Source organism: Cherax quadricarinatus, chromosome 64 (genome assembly GCF_038502225.1).
Source record: "Cherax quadricarinatus isolate ZL_2023a chromosome 64, ASM3850222v1, whole genome shotgun sequence".
Classification (NCBI taxonomy): Eukaryota; Metazoa; Arthropoda; class Malacostraca; order Decapoda; family Parastacidae; genus Cherax; species Cherax quadricarinatus.
The window spans coordinates 1,108,015-1,120,514 of NC_091355.1; positions in this window are offsets into that span (position 1 = coordinate 1,108,015).

A 12,500-nucleotide genomic window follows, 5' to 3' on the forward strand; every position below is an offset into this window, starting at 1 on the left:
TAATAATAATAATAATAATATAATAATAATAATAATAATAATTATTTTATTATTATTATTATTAAAAATTTTTAATATTATTAAAATGGTTTTTTTAAATTTTTAATTTTATTAATTATTTTATTTCTACCCTTACTAAAGCACTAAACTGTATGGGTTTAGTGAAAATGACCTCCATCCAAAAACACAAACTGCTGAATAGCATTATGGCTGTTTTTAGCAGGTGGGGGGTTTATTGTGTGATTTAGGCAGCTTCCCCTCTCTTTTCCCCTCACCCTCATTGACCCCCAAAAAAAGGTTACAAAGGGTCTCTCTTGTGTTTATTAAAAGGTTGTTGCTCGGAATATGTAAATGAGTCAATATAGGGACATTTGATTTTTGTTTGCCGAAGCTTCTAGTTTGTGTGGGGGGTGGAAATTGTGGGGTGGGGGTTGGGGGGTTTGGGGTTTGGAGGGGAAGGTTTTGATATGTGTATGTGTGTGGGAGTGTGTGTTTGCTTGTGTGTGTGGGGAGTGTGTGTGTGTGTGTGTGTGTGTGTATCACCCGGGTACTCACCTAGTTGATTGGGGGGGGTTGGTCTGGCTCCCCTCTTCACTGATCCTCTGGTCACTCTCCTGAGCCGTAGGGTTTATCTATTTCTGCTTAAAGCTATGTATGGGTCCTGCCTCCCCCCATCCCCCAAACTTTCCCTTTCTGGCTACTCTGTGGCTGAAAATACCCCTAACATCCCTTGATTCTCCCTTTTCTTACTTAACTGTTCCCCCTTGCTTTTGTCAACTCTGGAACACCCTGTCTTTTCCCCCCTTGTCAATTCCTCTTAGTTTTTTGTATTCGTTATCATGTCCCCATCCCCCCTGTTCCAGTGTCGTCAGGTGTTTTCCCTTAACCTCTCCTCTGGGACTCCCTCTTAGCTCTGGGATGTCTTTTTGAAAACCTTTGCATTTTCTCTATTTTCTTCAGGGTTTTGGGGCTAGTGTGGGTTCCAAACTGGTGCCATCTCCAATAGGGGCCCCCGTACACGGTGTACGGGGGCCCCTGAATGATTCCTTATTAAGATGTGGAATGCTGTTCTAGGTTTGCTGGGGTAATGCGCAGTTTTTGGGTTTGATGTGCGCTTCAGGAGATGTCCTGGTGTTTCTCCCCCCAAATTTTTTTCCTGGTGGGGTTTGATCTCTGCCCCCTAGACTGTACCCCTCTGCCCCTTTTTTCCCCTTTCCCCCAATCTTAAGACTTTGCCGGTGGTTTGGGAACCCCAGAAGAATTGCGGGACCGGGTCTGCCCTGTCCAGATCCTTTGTAGTTCCCTGGTCTTCGATCATGAATTCTTTCATAAATTTCCGTCATCTGAAAACAGGGACCCCTCAGAGTCTATTCCTTCCGTCATGTCGTTCCAAATCCGAAAACACGGTCCCGGACGCCCTGGGGCCCCCGCTGGTCCAGGGGCCCCCCTGACACCTCCACGTCCATGACTTCTGTCTTTGCGATTCCCTGATCCATTGTAGTGCCTTCCTGTTATCCCGCTTGGTCCCCCAGTTTTTACCAATCTCTTTTTGGAACTTGTAAACCCCTTTTTCAGCCCCAAAAAAATGCAATCCACCCATTCTCTTTTCTTCTGCTGTCACCATGTCTTAGAACTCCAGTGGTTTTGGACACAGGATTTCCCGTCCCTGAAACCATGTTGGGCTGTTGATGGGTCTTCCCTTCTAGGGGCCCCCCCCTTTTTTGATAATCTTCTATGATTTTGCATACTATACATGTTTAGTGACACTGGTCTTGGTTTTCATGTCTGTCTCCTTTTTTTAAAATTGGGTCATTTGGTCTTCATGCCTGGGAATTTTTTTTCGATAGATGTATTTAATATTGTTTTGGGTACACATGCGCCTCTGCTCCTCTCAATCCCATGGGGAGTTTTCTGGCCCCCTTGCCTTTGGGGGGTATCCCAGCTCACCAAAACCTCTTCACTTCTTCCTCGTTGTGTGCCCGTGTCCCGCACTTGGTGGTGTGCCCCCCCTGCTCTTTCTGGGGTCCCTTCTGTCTCCTCTGTGAACACTTCTTTGAATCTCGTTGAGTTCTTCAATACTTTAGGGTTTTTTTGTTGTCTCTCCTCCTTCCTTCCTTAGCCTGTGTGTGTGTGTGTGTGTGTGTGTGTGTGTGTGTGTGTGTGTGTGTGTGAGGGCTTCTGGTTGGCTAGAAGTTTGTTGCATCGGTTGTGGGAGATTATGGAATATGGTAGAGAGGGTATGAAAGGGGGTAGAAGGTTATGGAAGGGGTAGAGAGGTTATAGAATGCGATAGGGAGGTTTTTTGGGTTGGGGTAAATTTGGGTTTTTGGAAAGGGTTTATTTCTCTCTTTCTCTTTCTCTCTCTCTCTCTCTCTCTCTCTCTCTCTCTCTCTCTCTCTCTCTCTCTCTCTCCTCTCTCTCTCTCTCTCTCTCTCTCCTCTCTCTCTCTCTCTCTCTCTCTCTCTCTCTCCTCTCTCTCTCTCTCTATCTCTCTATCTCTCTTTCTCTATCTATCTATCTTCTATTTTCTATCTTCTATCTATCTATCTATCTATTTATTTATCTATCTTTTATCCCCTTTTCCCTTTTCCCTTCTCTCACTCCCCTCCTTTTTCCTTGTATATTTTTTTAGCTCTCCTCCTACCCAACCCTTTGGCATTCCCCTGACCTTTCCCCTGTCTTTTCTCCCTCTCTTTCGCCCCCCTCCTTTCCCTTCCCCACCAATTTATATCGAGAAATGATTGATAACTCCTGAAATGTCAAACTCTACTCCCTGGAATTCAGGCGAGAAAGAAACAGCATAATCAACCGATGGTAAACACTGGCAGGATCCAATAGCTACACTTGGAACTAACTCCTTTCCTGCTCTCTCCCCATTTATTAATTCGTTTTGAAACTCCTATTCTCTCTTTTTCTCCTTTACTTCTCCCTCTTTCCTCATCTATTCTTCAGTCTTTTCTCCTCCATTTCTCCCTCTTTCTCTATTCCGTCTTCCTACTCCCACTGAAACATCTCTCAGCTTCTTTCTCTTCTTAGTGTCTTACCCTCCTCTTCTCTCCTCCCTCCTTCTCTCCCTCCCTCCTTCCCCCCGGCCCCTTCCCTTCCCCCCCTCCTCCTTCCACTCCCCCCTCCCCGCCCGCGGAGTGGGAGGGGAAAACTGAATGGAAAATTAAACACCACTAAAAATATTGGCAAAAGTTTGTAAAGTATAAAATTAAAGAAACACAAGGATGGAAGAGTGTAAATGTGGACCGTCTGTCGCTTATATTAAAACTTGTGAGTGTTGCGAGTGTTGAGTGTTGCGAGTGTTGAGTGTGTTGAGTGTTGAGTGTGTTGAGTGTGTTGTGTGTTGAGTGTGCTGAGTGTGTTGAGTGTTGAGTGTGTTGAGTGTTGAGTGTGTTGAGTGTTGAGTGTGTTGAGTGTGTTGTGTGTTGAGTGTGCTGAGTGTTGAGTGCGTTGAGTGTGTTGTGTGTTGCGTGTGTTGATTGTGTTGAGTGTGTCGCAAACCTTTGCACTTTCTCTAATTTCTTGACGTGTTTGACCAGGTGTGGGTTCCAAACTGGTGCCGACTCCAAAATATGGGCCCGACGTACACTTTTATAAAAATCTTGCGGGGGTGTGTGTGTGTGTGTGTGTGTGTGTGTTGTGTGTGTGTGTGTGTGTGTGTGTGTGTGTGTGTGTGTGTGTGTGTGTTTTTACTCCCCTTTTGGTTTTCATTTTGTGGTTGCGGGGCCCGGAGCCCGGCCCCCCGGCCCCCGCCTCTTCGCTGATTGCTACTAGGTCCTCTCTCCCCCTCCCCCCTAAAGCCCCTTCCCTCCCTTAAAACTATGTTTATTTTCCTGCCTCCCCCCACACACTTTCTAGGCTATTCCATGGCCTGACAAACTCTATGACTAAAAATCCCCAAACCCCCCCTTTGATTCACCCCTGAGTTTTAACTTTTGTGACCTCTTGTGTCTGTGCCCCATCTCTGGGAACACCCCGTTTTTTCACCTCGTCTATTCCCCCCAGTATTTTATATGTCGTTATCATGTCCCCCCTACCCTCCTGGCCTCCAGTGTCGTCGGGCCCGTTTTCCCCTCAACCTTTTTTCCCTTAGGACAACCCCCCGTAGCTCTGGGACTAGTCTTGTTGAAAACCTTTGCACTTTCTCTAATTTCTTGACGTGCTTGACTAAGGTGTGGATTCCAAACTGGTGCTGTCCCCAGTAGGGGCCCTAGGGAAAAATGGTGTACAAGTCTTCCGATCCTTACTGGGGTTGGGAAACCCTTTTCCCGTGGGTTTGCCAGGCGCCCGTTTTTGCTGCAGCAGTTACCCTGATTGATGTGCCCTGGGAGATATGCTCAGTTTATCTCCCCCCAGATCTTTTTCCTTGGTGAGGTTTGCAGTCTTTGGCCATCTAAACTATATTTTTCTGCGGTCTTTTTTTCCCCTTCCCCAATCTTCATGACTTTGCATTTGGCGGGAAAAATTAAAAGGGGGCCAGTTGCTGGAACGTAGCCTGTAAAGATCTCTTTTGCCCTGCTGACCCTCGTCCGATTCGATTCTTCTCATTAATTTACATCGTCTGCAAAAAAGGACATTTCCCGAGTCTATCCCTTCCGTTATTCGTTCACGTTTTTAAAAGAACAGCACAGGTCTAGGACTGACCCCGGGAAACCCCCGCGTACAGGCCCCCCCCCGACACCTCGTCGCGTCCCCGGACTCGTTGTTGCCCCCTTTCCAGATATTCCCCTGACCCATTGCAGTCCTTTCCTGTTATGTGTGCCTGGTCCTTTTAGCTTTTGCAGTAACCCCCCCGGGGGGTTTTGTGTAAAAGCCTTCTTGCAGTCAAAAAATGATCAGTCCACCCTCTCTCTTTTCTTACTTCTGTCACCTTGTCATAAAACTCTAGTGGGGTTTTTGACACAGGTTTTTCCCTTTCCCCGAAACCGTGCTGGGTTTTAATTTCCCCCTTTTTCTTTTTAGGTGCCCCCCCTCTCCCTGTATCTTCTCCATGACTTTGCATACCCCAAAGTTAATTTATACAGGTCTGTGGGTTTGGGGCCCCATTCTGTCTCCCCTTTTTAAAAATTTGGGGCTACTTTGCCATTTTCCATACCTCATGGAGTTGCCCCGTTTCAAATGATGTTTTGAAATCTTTGTTAATGGCTCACACAATATTTTCTCCCTCTTTAAGGATCCCCTGGAGAGATGTTGTCTGGTCCCCCCCCTTTTAGGGTGTCAAGTTCCCCCGCCCCGTTTCTTTCCCCTCCTCCTTGGTTTTTTGCCTCATCCCGCACTTGCTGGTGTCCCCCCCGTTCGTTTTTGGGGTTCTGGTTTCCCTGTAAGCCTTTTTTAAATCTTGTGTTGAGCTCCCGACATACCTCTCGGGCGTTTCTTGTTTTAATTCCCCCTCCCCCTTTCCCCATGTCTGATTACCTGGTCCTTGGCTGTTTTTCCCTCCCGTGTGGCACAACAACTTCGGGTCAATCTTTTCTTTTATGCTATGTTTTCCTTTTGTCTCACGACCTCCCTTCATCTGTGCATATTCGTTTCTGGCTCTTCGGGTGATTTCTTTATTTTCCTGAGTTCTCTGTCTTCCCGTACCTTTTCCATTCTCTAGTACACCTCTTTTTTCCTCCCTACACCTTTTTAAAAACCAAAGGGCTCGTTCTGTTCTTCCCCTTATTTCTGTTTCCTTTGAGACAAACCCTCTCCTCTGCCTCCTTGCATTTTGTTGCTACATAGTCCATCATTTCTTGTACTGGTTTTCCTGTCAGTTCCCTCTCCCACTGAATGTCTTTGAAGGAAGTTCCTCATGCCTGAGTAGTTCCCCCTTTTGTAGTTTGGTTTTTCCCAGCCTATTCCTGCTACTCTCTCCACTTGGAGCTCAACTATGTAGTCGAAGCACAGAACCACATGATCACTAGCTCCCAGGGGCCTTTCATACATGATACCCTCGATGTCCGAACTACTCATGGTGAATACAAGGTCCAACCTTGCTGGTTCATCCTCTCCTCTCTCTCTGGTAGTGTCTCTAACATGTTGATGCATGTGTGTGTGTGTGTGTGTGTGTGTGTGTGTGTGTGTGTGTGTACCTACCTGTTTCTCCCTGCGTGGGCTGAGTCCTAGGTCCTGAGATCCTTGTATGAGGGAGGTGGGGTCGAGTCACCGCTTCAGGGACACACACAACTCCTCCTTCACGTTCCTGGGCCTCGTTCTTCTGTTGCCTTCCTGCCTCCTCTTCCCCTCCCTCCCTTCACTCATTCTCCTCATCCCTCCCTCTTCTATCTACCTTTATCCTCTATAATACCTTCATCTCATAACTTTCATCTCTCTGCCATCTCCTCACCTCTAAATTCCTGCAGCCCTCCCCCCTCCTTCCTTTTTCTCCGTGTCCTAACTTGTACCCATGTCCTAAGTTTGCACATTTCCCTTACATGTCCCCCGTTTATCCTTGCTTCTTCCTTCCCTTGTTCTCATCTTTAACTTGGTGTTTACACTTACTCTGATTTATCGGGTTTCTTGCACCTCCCTCCGCTGACCCGCACTGATTGAATTGGAAAACTGGGTTAAAGAAATTGTTACACTGACTAGAGAAGGAGGTGAGTGGTGCAGGAAGAGGAGGAGGAGGGGTTGGAAGAGGAGGGGAAGAGGAGGGGAGAGGGAAGAGGGAGGGAATAGAGAGGGGAGAGGGAAGAGTTCAACGAAAAGAAATCGTAAATGCAGACTTGGAATCATGAATCCAACCACAACATAAACACACACACGAGAGGAAGAGGAAGAGGGAGAGGTTGAGAAGAGGAAGAGGAAGAGGTCGAGGAAGAGGGAGAGGTTGAGAAGAGGAAGAGGAAGAGGGAGAGGTTGAGAAGAGGAAGAGGAAGAGGGAGAGGTTGAGAAGAGGAAGAGGAAGAGGGAGAGGAAGAGGGAGAGGTTGAGAAGAGGAAGAGGAAGAGGGAGAGGAAGAGGGAGAGGTTGAGAAGAGGAAGAGGAAGAGGGAGAGGAAGAGGGAGAGGTTGAGAAGAGGAAGAGGAAGAGGGAGAGGAAGAGGGAGAGGTTGAGAAGAGGAAGAGGAAGAGGGAGAGGAAGAGGGAGAGGTTGAGAAGAGGAAGAGGAAGAGAAGAGGAAGAAGAAAAGTGCTAAAGAAAGAGACTTCGGGTTTTAAGTTACCTATTCTTCAGAAGGAATTTGTTCCACTGTGTAGGAAGAAAAGCAGGGAAGAAAGGAAGGAAGGAAGGAATGAATGAAGAAAGGAAGAAAGAAAGGAAGGAAGAAAGAAAGAAAGGAAGGAAGGAAGGGTAATAAATTAACTTTTCCTTGCAAAGAGTAGATATTAGAAGCATTTATTGAAGTCTTGGAGAGAGAGAGAGAGAGAGAGAGAGAGAGAGAGAGAGAGAGAGAGAGAGAGACCAAATTACATGACGGTCACACCGAGACTATCTGCTTAGAGCTATCTTCTACATCGATTATGAACTATCCTGTACTATCTAGACATGCGAATCAATGCTAGTAAATTAGAAGGCTCTCTCCCCACCCTCCACTCCCTCCACTCCATCCACTCACTGCCGGCATGAAAACATTGGAGAAATGGAGTGGAACTGTTTCTATTGTAACTACTGATGTTACTCCACTCCCACCGAAACACCTGTGTGCACCAGTGGTTCTCCTAGTTACCACCAGCACTGCTGTAATTATCACAAACAGCCACAGCAACCACTAATACTGTTAAACTGGTTGCCTTGTTACCAGGTGATCATCCGGATGCAGTTCCTGAACGAACATCAGGAATCCTTTGGCTTCATATTGTCCTAGTGTTGCATTCTATACTTGCTACATGTCCAGCTGGTTCTTGAACGACACAACTTCATCTGATAGCTTAATCCATGCCTCTATAAGTCTACTACACACGTTTGTGTTGTACCTTCTGCCTCGGTGTTTCTTTATATTGCTTTGATTTATACAAAAATCCTTGTATTAACTACAATGCTGAAATAAAGGACAGTTTATCCAAGGGATTCCAAAGGCTTCCCTCAAGGCTTTTATTACCCAACATTATTCCACTGCCCTGATAATAAAGTAGGAGGCCGGGCTGGAAGGGCTGGAAGGGCTGGAAGATGTATGTGAAACAAGGGGAAACGTGTGCTGCGAATTGTGTGCGGAACTGTGTGCGGAATTGTGCAGAGAATTCTGCTTCGAATTGTGTAAGGAATTACAGAGGTTATTGCTAAAGGAACTTCGCAGCAAATTCTACACTGAAATTTACAGTGGAACAGGAATCTGTGAGACAGTGAGAAAATAAACAGGTATGCAATGATACATAAAAAGTTTGATTTTTGCAAGGCCAGCTACAAATCAGATTGCTCAGAAATTAGCCTGTTGCATCTGATGACTGAGTTTTAGTGAAGATTTAACCTTTAATAATTCCCCACCAGCACTGGAATTTTTTCCCAGGACGATCCGCCATAAACTCTCGAAGTTACCCCTACTTGTTATGATTTAGCAGCCGCTGGGGGAGGGGGAAGCAGAGGAATTTAGCAGTTGCTGGGGAAGTGGGGGGAATTTAGCAGTCGCTAGGGGAATTTAGAAGTAGTTTGTGGAATTTTAGCATCTTGGGTGAATTTAAGACTAGTCTTGGGGGAGTCTAACAGTCTGGGGGAATTTAGAAATAGTTTTGGGGAATCTAGCAGTTTGGGTGAATACGTCAGGGGTTGGAGGGAATTTACCAGCCGCTGGATGGAATTTAGCAACCGTTGAGGGAATTTACCAGCCGTTGGAGGAAATTTAGAAGTTGTTGGAGGAAATTTAGCAGCCGTTAGAGGGAATTTAGCAGCCGTTAGAGAGAATTTAGCAACCGTTGCAGGGAATTCAGCAGCCGTTGGGGGAATTTTCAAGACCACGAAAATTGGGTATATACATTGAACCTCAAATCTTATTAAATATGTGAAAAACCTACTTAAACCGCAGCTATAAAAAAAATAAAACAAACGGTAAAACTAAGTTTGGTAGAGCTTTTCCAGCGATGACTTTAATCAATTCTCTGATACACTAACACAACTTAAGTTGCAGGTTATGCACTTGGGAGGTCTGGGTAAAGTTATTCTCGCACTTAAACGCCCTCTTATGGAGTGCTAACTTAGTTTTAATGTTGTGTCTAACTTTTAACAGCATAAGCATGGAGAGACTGCCAAGGGAGACACACATACACACACACTCACTCTCTCTCACTTTCTTTCTCTCTTTATAGCCTGTATTTTTTCTTACTTTCACACTCAATTACTTTCAAGCGCATTCTCTCGCACTCTTTCTCTGTATTAATAATAATAATAATAATAATAATAATAATAATAATAATAATAATAATAATAATATTATTATTATTATTATTATTATTATTATTATTATTATTATTATTATTATTATTATTATTATTATTGCAACAACAACAACAATAATAATAATAATAATAATAATAATAATAATAATAATAATAATAATAATAATAATAATAATATTATTATTATTATTATTATTATTATTATTATTATTATTATTATTATTATTATTATTATTATTGCAACAACAACAACAACAATAATAATAATAATAATAATAATAATAATAATAATAATAATAATAATAATAATAATAATAATAATAATAATAATAATAATAATAATAATAATAATAATCTTTATTTCTACAAATACATGATACAACTTGTACAGACCATAGTTGACACCAATGACATGCTACTATATAGAAAACTCCTTGTTATGCAGAGCATTTTGGGCAAATTAGATTAATTTTGTCCCCAGGATGAGACCCACAACAGTCGGAAAACACCCAGGTACCTACTTGCTGCTAGGTGAACAATGTCAACAGATGTGACACACTGAAATACATCTGTCTAGTGCTAAGGTACTAGTGCAGGTGGCGAGAGATAAGATAGATAGTGTAAACCTGTGCAAACTAAAATATAAAATATCCAGCTATGTAATTGTGAGACGAAAGCCTGTTAAACGTTAGGTACTCTGGCAGGATTGTTGGTACTTTCTATCTCAATGGCGCGTTAGAAAACTGGTAAATTTTCAGCATGCACTAAATTTTTTTTCTGTTTTATCTTAATCGTTCCTATTGTTATATATTTTTTCTATCCATGGTATACAGTACCGACAAGATGGGGATTATACACATATCCAACATCTGGGTATCTTTATCAATACAAGGGCGTAATACAAAAGGTCAGGTAATCAGTCCCTCAGATCTGGAGTTGGTGACGAGTACCGTTGTCTTGAAGACTGTGGAGCGCAGGAAGACTGGCGCTTATATACGCCAATTCCAAGGCTGAGGGACTGATTACCCCGTCTTTTGTATATAGTTCTTTTTTCACGTGTGTTGATGAAGCCACTGGATGGCGAAACGTCTACAAATATAGATACCCAGATGTTGCACATGTGCCTAATTCTTCGTCGCTGGTCTGGTCTGGGACCGGGCCGCGGGGGCGATGATAGACGGAACATTGAAGAGGATTAACAGACGATTGCAGGTTAACCTATAAAACTGTAAAAATATTAGACACAGTGTAAATTTGAGAATTGTGAAAGAAAGATGCCATCTTACGAGCGCTAAGACGCTCGTAAGACGGCAAGAGTTGCAAGTAAGATTCTGTCAAGACGCAGCGAGACCCAAGCTAATTACAGGTGGACCTGTTACTCATCACTGTAAATTACAGGTGAGACACAGAACAGGTACGCCAAGGGTTTATGTGGGATTCCTAGACAGACTCTCTTTAACATGACGAATTTCCCTTAAATGTCGATAGTGTTTAATAATTATCATAATGCTTTGAGTTTTTCTTTTTTTTGTTTTTGGTAAATTAACATGACACCCCCCCTCCCCCCCCCCCCCAAATTATTTTGCTCCAAAACTAACTTAGCAAATTAACATAGCCTTAACAAATTAAGCCTTCTGCTTCTCTCTCCTCGACTCATTCACCTAGAATTCTAGATAATACTGTGCATGACAGTTCTTAATCTAGGAAAAAATGGAGATTTCGTCTCAGTATATAACCTCTGTGTTTGCTTCAGAGTCTTCTGTTATCTCTATGCCTCATGTACTCTAATGTACTTTCTTATACTCCTACGTACTCCTATGTACTTCATGCTTCCCAAACTATTCTAGGAGGTTAGCCAATAATCTGTGTTATATAACATCAGTCAACTTTTCTCTAACATCAGATGCTAATTTTACGATGTTCGGGTAACTACAGAGGTAGTGAATTTATTCTCAGCCTGTTAGGCCAGAAAAAAAGATTGTCACTACATTAGGCAAGGTCGCAAACTCTGGAGGCCTGGAGAGGATTTCAGGGGTCAACGCCCCCTAGGGTCTGTTTGTGACCAGGCCAACAAGTTGATAGTTAAGACGTATGTGTAGCAGTTAGGTATTGTTGAAACGTATATCCTACACTTTAAAGGCGAAACGTTCGTACATGAAATATATCTAACTATAACACAAGTGTCTCGATCATCTACCTAGCAAGTTTAATACCTTCACAAGGAGCAAAGTTGACAACACAAGACATTAACCAGGTGGGGGAAGTGGAACAGAATTCTTCCTCCGTAAGCCATGAGTGTCGTGAGAGGCGACTATAGGGGGCTAGTAACCCCTTCTGTATAAATGCCGGGAGCAAGGGGCTAGTAACCCTTTCTCCTGTGGGCAACACCTGGGGATTTAATAAAGCCACTGTTTAACGAAACGTGCTCAGAATAAAGACGCACAGGTGTTACACGTGTTTTATTATGAATAACTAAAGTGTAACGAACACACAGGAGACAGAAAATCAGTAAATTAATTGATTTGTATATTTCGACCCGTTTCTGCTGAAGAGATTCCCAGAAAGGGTCGAAATATATAGATCAATCAGTCTCCTGACTTTCTGTCTCCATGTGGGTTATAATTAAACATGTCTTATTACACCGAAGTGTTGACGGAAAAGTGACATGTACTCTGGCTTTTGTTATTTTTTTTTAATATTTTAATAAATTTAATAAATTTTAATAAAATTGGTAGAATTACCGACAATATGTGAAGTAAAAGGACACAAGTGTAACGGCTTAACAAAGCTCCTGGAGAGCGAAACGTTGCCACAATCAAATGTCACATTAGTTGCACTTGTGCCCCTTTACTTTACAGGTTAGGTTAGGTAAGGTTCGTCAGGAAACAGGACAAATGTTTCCTGACGCGGGTCTTAGTCAGATGATGACCCGCCTTTGGAGCTTTTGGTCATCTGACCGAGGCCTTCCGCTGGCTTACCGGTCCACCCCTTTAAAAATTATGGTCATTTATAACCATTGTTATATTCATTTTTACTTTACATAATCTGGCTTTTGACGGGAGAGTGACGTGTGCCAGCTACTGACTCTCTACACGTAACACATTAATGGCAGTGACATTTGACGGGAGAAAGAAAGCTACCCCGCTTACTAACTTTCCACAGGAGAGTGGCATGCAGCCGTCAC